Source organism: Arachis duranensis, chromosome 3 (genome assembly GCF_000817695.3).
Source record: "Arachis duranensis cultivar V14167 chromosome 3, aradu.V14167.gnm2.J7QH, whole genome shotgun sequence".
In the NCBI taxonomy this organism is placed as follows: domain Eukaryota; kingdom Viridiplantae; phylum Streptophyta; class Magnoliopsida; order Fabales; family Fabaceae; genus Arachis; species Arachis duranensis.
Window position 1 is genome coordinate 28647314 of NC_029774.3, and position 8216 is coordinate 28655529.

At 37.2% G+C, this 8216-nt stretch overlaps 1 long non-coding RNA gene across 1 annotated transcript in view; it reads right to left on the minus strand.

The window, feature by feature from the left end:
• LOC127745749 (uncharacterized) overlaps nt 1-615 on the minus strand; it is a 45972-nt gene extending 45357 nt beyond the window's left edge. Inside the window, exon 1 of the long non-coding RNA XR_008007184.1 lies at nt 486-615. This is a non-coding gene — a long non-coding RNA (uncharacterized LOC127745749). The remainder of the gene's footprint in view (nt 1-485) is intronic.
• Nucleotides 616-8216: the final 7601 nt, after the last annotated feature.

Below are 8216 nucleotides of genomic sequence, written 5' to 3' on the forward strand. Positions count from 1 at the left end.
ATTCACATTACATACCAACTATGCATATTAGCATCAACCATTTACACAATCCAAACTTAATCCTAGGGGCATCTAGCCTAGGAATTCTCATCACACCACACGGTACTTAAATGAAACTTAAACCGTACCTCTTGTAGCCAAATCAATTGAGCCTCTTCTTTGAAAGTCAACACGAACCTTATCTCTAAGCCTCACCAAAGCTCCTCAAGCAACACCAATCTTCCAATTGTGCACCAAGATCATCAAATACACTAACATAACCAATATCACATACATACATCAACCTAGGGCTCATAAGGATGATAAATCACAAGGGTTTGAGCACTTCTTACCTCAGCCCATATGAAGTAGGGATAGAACCCACTTAGAATCCATGTTGGAGTATCCCTAAACACCCAAAATCACAAGATTTCAACACTAACTTCCCAAAAATGTGTAACAGTGGGGAAATTCGAAAACTGGGCAGAGATGAATGGAATACTCACCACAAAACTTAGATAGAAATGTAGAGGATGAGAAGAGCGACGCGTGGCCGCAAACGGCTCGTCAATCGGAGCTCCGTAGCTCAAGTTATGGTGGTTTGAAGATCAAAGAGAGTTAGGTTTTCTCTCTTCTCAAATCAGCGCCCCACACTACTCTTTTAGGGTAAAAATGAGCTGAAATACTCATAACTAATGTTTATATATGTTGGGTCTTGGGCCCACTTAGGCCCAGTTCACTTATTTTTGTCCGTTGGCCCAATTTTGGGCCAAAACCTTTAAGATTAGCGCTTCAAACCGCACTTTAAATATTTCTACCTCCCCTAATCATAATTCCTCATTTCTTAATATTATTTACTCATAATCAAATTTCTCAGCTGCAGTACCAGACAGGTCTCAGCCGGTACTGCCGGTCAAAATTCCACTGCGCGCTTTTACACAGGAAACTATGTCTTCCGACTCAGAAAAACTCACTGAATCCAAATATCATATTTAAATCATCAAATTCCAATTGCAAAATCTTCCAACCCTATTCGCTCCTGCTTAACTTATTATTTAATCAATTTCGGTTAGACCGGGTATTACATATTTGCTTCGGAAGATATGCTCTTCAGGCACTTGAACCCGCTTGGATCACATCTAGACAAATAGAAGCAGGTCGGTGGGCAATGTCACGAAATGTCCGCCGAGGTGGACAAATATGGGTACGGATATTTCCAGACAAATCAGTTACAGTAAGACCAACCGAAACGCGTATGGGTTCGGGAAAGGGATCTCCCGAATATTGGATAGCTGTCGTTAAACCCGGTAGAATACTTTATGAAATGGGCGGAGTCGCAGAAAATATAGCCAAAAGGGCTATCTCAATAGCCGCATCAAAAATGCCTATCCAAACTCAATTCATTATTTCAAGATAATAAATAATAAAAACCAAAGGAAAGAGGTCTTTTGGAGGAAAAAACATGGCAATTTTTCCTTTCTTTTGTTGAATAGGGAATATTTTTTTTTACTTCATGCCTTGGACTGAAAAACCAAATAAAATAAGAATGATATGATTCAACCTCAAACCCATTTGAATGTAGCCGATAACAGCGGAGCCCACCAATTGATGTGTATTCGAATCATAGGAGCAGGTAATCGATGATATGCTTCTATTGGTGACATTGTTGTTGCTGTAATCAAGGAAGCGGTACCAAATATGTCTTTAGAAAGATCAGAAGTGATTAGAGCTGTAATTGTACGTACTTGTAAAGAACTTAAACGTAGCAATGGCATGATAATACAATATGATGATAATGCCGCGGTTGTCGGCAAATTCAACACGATGGTGAAGGAAGGCTGACGGCGCAGGTGTTCCAACAGGAATGCGAACCACAGACCTTGGTTGGTATGCAAGGATTGACCAATGATAATAGGGGTATGAAGGTTGGAAGTGGAAGAGATACAGCGCTGAAGGGGAGTTGCAAAATGACAAAAAATGTGGGAGGGGCTGAAGGGACACAAGGAAACGGGAAGGTGGAACACGGGCATCACGGCAGGGACCGTATTTGTGATGATTCTGAAAGAAGTGGTCGAGTTTATCAGGAGATTATTAATACAGAGACAGAAGTTGAAGCGACTCAAGACAGAAATTTACCGGTACCTAATGACGAAGAAGATTACGGTGATGATGAAGACAGTGTCGGGGACAAAGAGCATGCAAATGATGATGAAGCAAGTGACAATGAGTATTCAAGACTGGATGAGCAGCTGATGGAGATCAAAAGGACCTAGGAACTAGCGAAGGAGTCAGGAGCAGAGCTATATAATGAAGAAGACGACATCATGGCGATCCTCCAACAACAGAATGAAGAAATTACTCAAAGGAGAAGAGTGGCTAAACAGAAGGCAAAGGCTAGATGGAGCAGACCCAAAATTCAAAAAAAAAAGGTGTGTAATATTTCTTTAAAATGATCATTAGCTCTTGGAATGTTAGGGGATTGAGGGGTGATGGAAAAATGAGGATGGTAAAGGACCTGAAGCAAAACTGTCATGTAAACATGCTAGGTTTAGTGGAGACTAAAAAATAGTTAGTGACTAGATTTGATGTTTCAAAAATTTGGGGGAATGGTTGTGCAGGATGGGATTATGTTAGAGTCTATTGGTGCGTCTGGTGGGTTGCTGCTAATATGGGATGAGAAATTTTTTAAAATTAGAAATTCTTATAAAAGTGAGAGATGATTGTGTGTCGAAAGGGTTATACTGAAGAATAATTTCAATTGTGTTTTTATATTAGTTTATGGTGCACATGATAGAAATGAGAAGCTTATTATATGGGAGGAGCTAAGCTACACAGTTGGCCTATGTCAGGTTCCCTGTTGTTTCTTGGGGGACGTTAACAAGATTATTCAGGTGGAAGAAAGACGCGACACTGACAGATTAACCCCGTCGGCGAAAGATTTTAAGAATTGGATACATGACATGGGTTTGATGGACTTGCCGAATACTGACCACAAGTTCACATGGTTCAGAGGACGATCCTGCAGTCGTATTGATAGGGTGCTGGTGACCTTGGACTAGCTTGAGGAGTTTCCGGAGACTCGATTACGAGGGGGTCCACTGGGATTGTTTGACCACTGTCCTATTATAGTGGAAGATAAGTGGCTTAGCATTGGGCCAAGGTCGTTTAGAAGTTTGGACTCATGGTTTACGCATGAAGGTTTCCTGAGGATGGTAAAGAATGAATAGAGAGATTTAGGAGAGGTGTAATTCACAGATAAATTGAAGGCTTTGACAGTTCCTTTGAGGAGATGGCATAAAGCCAATTTTGGTGACATGGACAAGAAAATTATGAAGTTTGAGGAAGAGATTAAGAAGTTAATGACAGGGTGGGTGAAAGGGTTTATGATGGAACGGTGGAGGCAAGAAGGAGGGCGCTTGTGGCGTACTGTGAGAAATGATATGTGAAGAAAGAACTACATTGAAAGCAGATGTCGCGCTCAAGACATGTGAGGGACATAGATAAGAACACGAGGTACTTCCATAACTTAGCTTCGGCGAGAAGGAGAAACAATAGGATTGATGCTCTGGTAATTAATGGAATATTGATAAGGAATCAAGGCAGGATCAAGATTGCGATCAGGGACTTCTACAAGGACTTATACCATCAGGAAGAGTCTCTGATGGTGGGCTTTAGAGACGGTCTGGTGGAAAGGATTAGTGAAGAGGATGCGTTGGCTTTGGAGTTGCAACCGACTACTCAGGAGGTTAGGGAAGTAGTGTGGGATTGTGAGGCATCGAAGGCTCTCGGAAGTGATGGGTACAACATAAACTTCATAAAGAAGTGTTGGGATGAAATTGGTCCTAATTTCACGACAGCAGTGTTGGACTTTTTTCGGTCTTCTAGACTACCGGCGGATGCAAATCTCACATGGGTGGCGCTGGCTCCTAAGTTTACAGGGGCAAAGGAAATCAAAGATCTCAGGCCGATTAGCATGGTAGGGTGTGTGTATAAAGTAATTTCGAAGATGCTAGTTAGAAGAATGCGAGCAGTAATGCCAAGGCTAGTAGGCGAGACTCAGAGTGCTTTTGTGAAGGGACGAAAGATGCATGACGGGGCTCTTATTGCTTACGAAACAGTTCAATGGATTAAAATGAGCAAGAAGGAAGCGGTGATAATAAAGTTGGACTTTCAGAAAGCATATGATAGAGTCAAGTGGAGCTTTGTGAAACTTGTGCTACAGAAGATGGGATTTGGATAGAGATAGAGGGGGTGGGTCATGGAGTGTGTCAGTACGTGTTTCATGTCAGTATTGATAAACGGTTCACCTTCTAAGTCGTTTAAGATGGAAAGGGGCCTGCGGCAAGGTAATCCCTGTCTCCATTTCTGTTTGTTCTTGTCACGGATGTCCTCCACAGGATGTTTGGGGAGGCAGTTAGGAACGGGCGCATATCTCCGTTATTGGTGGGAAAAGATCATATTGAGCTGTCGCATCTCTAGTTTGTGGATGATACTATTTTGTTCTGCGCTCCATAGGAAGAGACCGTTAAAAATTATAGAAGGATTCTTCGTTCCTTTGAATTGATGTTGGGGCTACGTATTAACTTTGACAAATCTAGCGTGATTCCAATTAACTGTGATTATCGGTGGGTTCAGCATATATGTAGCGTACTGGGATGCAAGGAAGCCTCTCTCCCAGTTAAATCCTTGGGGATCTCTCTAGGAGCTAATCCAAGATTGGTGAAGACTTGGAAGCCAATTATAGATAAAGTGGAGGAAAAGCTTAGCGTATGGAAAGCCAATGTTCTCAATAAAGCTGGAAACTGGTGCTCATTAAATCAATGCTAAACAGCCTTCCTGTATATTATCTGAGTTTGTATAAGATGCCAAAGGCAGTTGCAGAGAAATTGATTTCTCTACAGAGAAGATTTCTGTGGAGCAAGGAGGATGGTAAGACTGGTATGGTCTTGGTCAGATGGGAAGTGGTGCAGGTACCCAAAAAGCTTGGTGGCTTGGGTATTGGGGATGCCATGGTGCGCAACACAACCCTTTTATTCAAGTGGTGGTGGCGCTTTTCTAAAAAAGAATGCCTGCTGTTGAAAAAGATGGTTTGCTCTTGTAATAACCTGGACCTAAATGTGATGCTATCCTCCCAAGCTTTACCTATTCGTGGGGGTCCTTGGAAGGATATATGCCAGTTACAGTTTAAGGATCAGCAAGTAAGACAAAAAATGATCACAGGGTTATCTATGGAGGTTAGTGACAGGAGAGGAACTCGTTTCTGGTTGGATGTCTGGCTGCGTGGTGGTTCTCTAAAAGATCAATTTCCAAGACTCTTCTCAGTTTCAAACCAAAAGGGATCTGTTATAGGAGACTGTGGGTTTTGGGATGGGTTTGAGTGGATATGAAACTTCCAATGGAGGAGAGCGTTATTTCAGTGAGAGTTGGATTTAGTAAACCAGTTACATGATACACTAAGACTGGTCAAACTTGCTCATGACAAAGAGGATAGAGTTGTGTGAAAATTTGATAAACAATGAGTCTTTTCTACTAACGCTTTTGTGTAGGTACTATAAGCGGAAATAACTCTAGAGGTTGTAACAAGTTACAGCTTTACTAGGACAATTTGGAAAGGGCTAGTACCGCCAAGAGTTTAACTTTTTGTCTGGTTTGTATTGATTGAAAAGGTCAATACAAAGGAGAGACTGAGTCGGTTAGGGGTTATCAACCAGGAAGATGTTGAATGTGGGTTATATAACAAAAGTGTTGAATATGGTCACCATTTGTTCCTTGGTTGTGATTTTTCTTGACAGGTTTGGTGTGCTTAGCTGTCATTTGTTGAAAGACAATGGATGTGCCCAGGGACGTTGAAGGAACATTTTCTGAGCTGGACTGAGATATCTTTTCGTAAGGAGGTACGCAAGAGATGGATGGTGTGTTTCTATGCGATTATTTGGAACATCTAGCTAGAAAGGAATAGACGGATTTTCCAGCATAAAGGAAAAGGTGTTGATGAGATCATCCAAATGTCCTTTACAAATTACAAGGAGTGGCTAGGTGTGGATCATTTTTGTTGTTAATGGCAACGTCGAAGATGACAAAAGATTAAGTTTAATGTTCTTTGTGTTGGGTAATTTATTTTCTTTTTCTATATAATTTTTGCTGCCTCTGTTTATTGTTTTTGTACGCTCCACTTAAGATGTTGAGCTACTTCTTTTCAAAAAAAAAAGAATATAATTATGAAGTAAATAACTAAATAAAGTAGAGTTTGTGAAACCAGAAGGAAAAATTCTGATAACTTTAGAATACTACTAGTTTAAATTGCATTATCACAATTAAAATGTTTGATAAATATATACGTTATAACTTATATCTCATTTGTTAATTTCCTTTTTTATTATTATGTAGCATATACATACTTGCTGCTCCGTATTGTAAATTATTACTGTGAGTTTCTGAAAAAGAAAAAAGAACTTAATATTAAATTTCTAATCATAATTTGATATAATAAAATTTACAAATATTGATATAAAAACTTTTCATTCAAGAAAAAACACAACAATATAAATAATGAATATAATATTTATTTAATTTAATATTATTAGTAATAATAAATTTGAGTATATTAAAATTATTGTACTTAATGAATTATTAACTTAAGTGCAAAATTAAAGAATTAATTATTAAATCGATACTCAAAAGATTTAAATGCCCATAAAAAAGTTTTTGAAAGATGTTTTCAATAAAGCAGTCCCTGAATGAGCTGAAAATGTGACAAAATGATTAATAAATATTTTTTTATAAATGACAAAAAAAACGTTCATGTTTAGCATTGATTTATCTATTTGATTTAAATTTTTGTAAAAATATTTGAATAAATATTTAGAAGAGACACAAAAAATTCAGAACAAATATTTTATCTTTGGATTTTTTTTATTTTTCAAAAAAAAAATTGGCCATTTAAAATAAAATTTTTAAAAGAATTCACTTGACATAAAATTACCAAATTTTAAAAATAAAAATATTTTATTGTTTAAATAATATTTACAAAAAATTACATCAAAATATAATCTCTAGTGTCTTTTTTAATAATATATATATTTACTATTTAATTTTTTCATCACATTTTTTAATTTTTTGAGATATTTTGTCATTAATATTTTTTAAAATTATTTTTGTTAACAACATAAACTTTTGACTATTATTTTAGTAATTTACTTAAAATAAAAAAGAAGGATATTTTAGGATGATTGAACAAGATTACATGAATTAAAATGTGACAATAGGCCTAGAATACTGACAATAACCTCTCCCGAATTAAAAGTTGGAGTAGATATTTAAATTGGTCTTAAAAAATATTAGTTCAGACAATTAGATCAGACATTTTAAGTTTTAATAATTTTTTAATTTGTTGAGATTAATTTTACATATTTATTTTGAAAGTTATCATTTTAAAATTACTCCTATTTAAGTGAATTAGGTTTAAGGCTAAACACGTAAATGTCTATTAGGAAACTAAGAGAGGGTACAACCAAAAATAAGCCAACAAATTATTTTGAATTTTACTCATACTAATTAATAATTATTAATTAATGATTATTTAAATTTTATATTTTAAAAGATACAATATTAATGATTATTAATTACCTCTTCTTACTCTAATTCATTTTTTACTATTTATTATGCAAACCCAAATTTCTCTTTTTTTAAAAAAAATTGAAATTCCAAAAAAAAAAACATACCAAAACATAAGATAAAGAATCATTCAAATACTAAAAAAACATACAAAACATATGAAAAAGAATCATCCAAAACTAATAAAAAAACATCCAAATCCTAAAAAAACATGCAAAACATAAAAAAAAATCATTCAAATTTAATAAAAAGAATTGTCTGAAATTTAGGAAAAAAAACATAAAAAACTAGTTAAAATAATCATCAAAACTAAATAGGAGGAGGAGAAGACCGCAGAGTGGCCGGCGACAACGTCTTGGACGGCGTTGCGTAGATGGTGGGGGACTCGCGGTGGCGCGTTGCGAGAAGGAAGTTACGGAGGTCGTGCATTGTAAGTGGAAGAGTCACCATGGATCGGAATAGTTGATCACGCGTCGTGAATGGGGCCCGACGGTGGCTACGTCACAACGAATGGAGATCGCGATGATGTTCGGCGATGCAGATCCCACAGCGGTAGAGGCGACTATGTCCAAAGAAGAAGAATGGCTCGTACGGCGGCGGAATGATGAGGCACCGATGGGGTG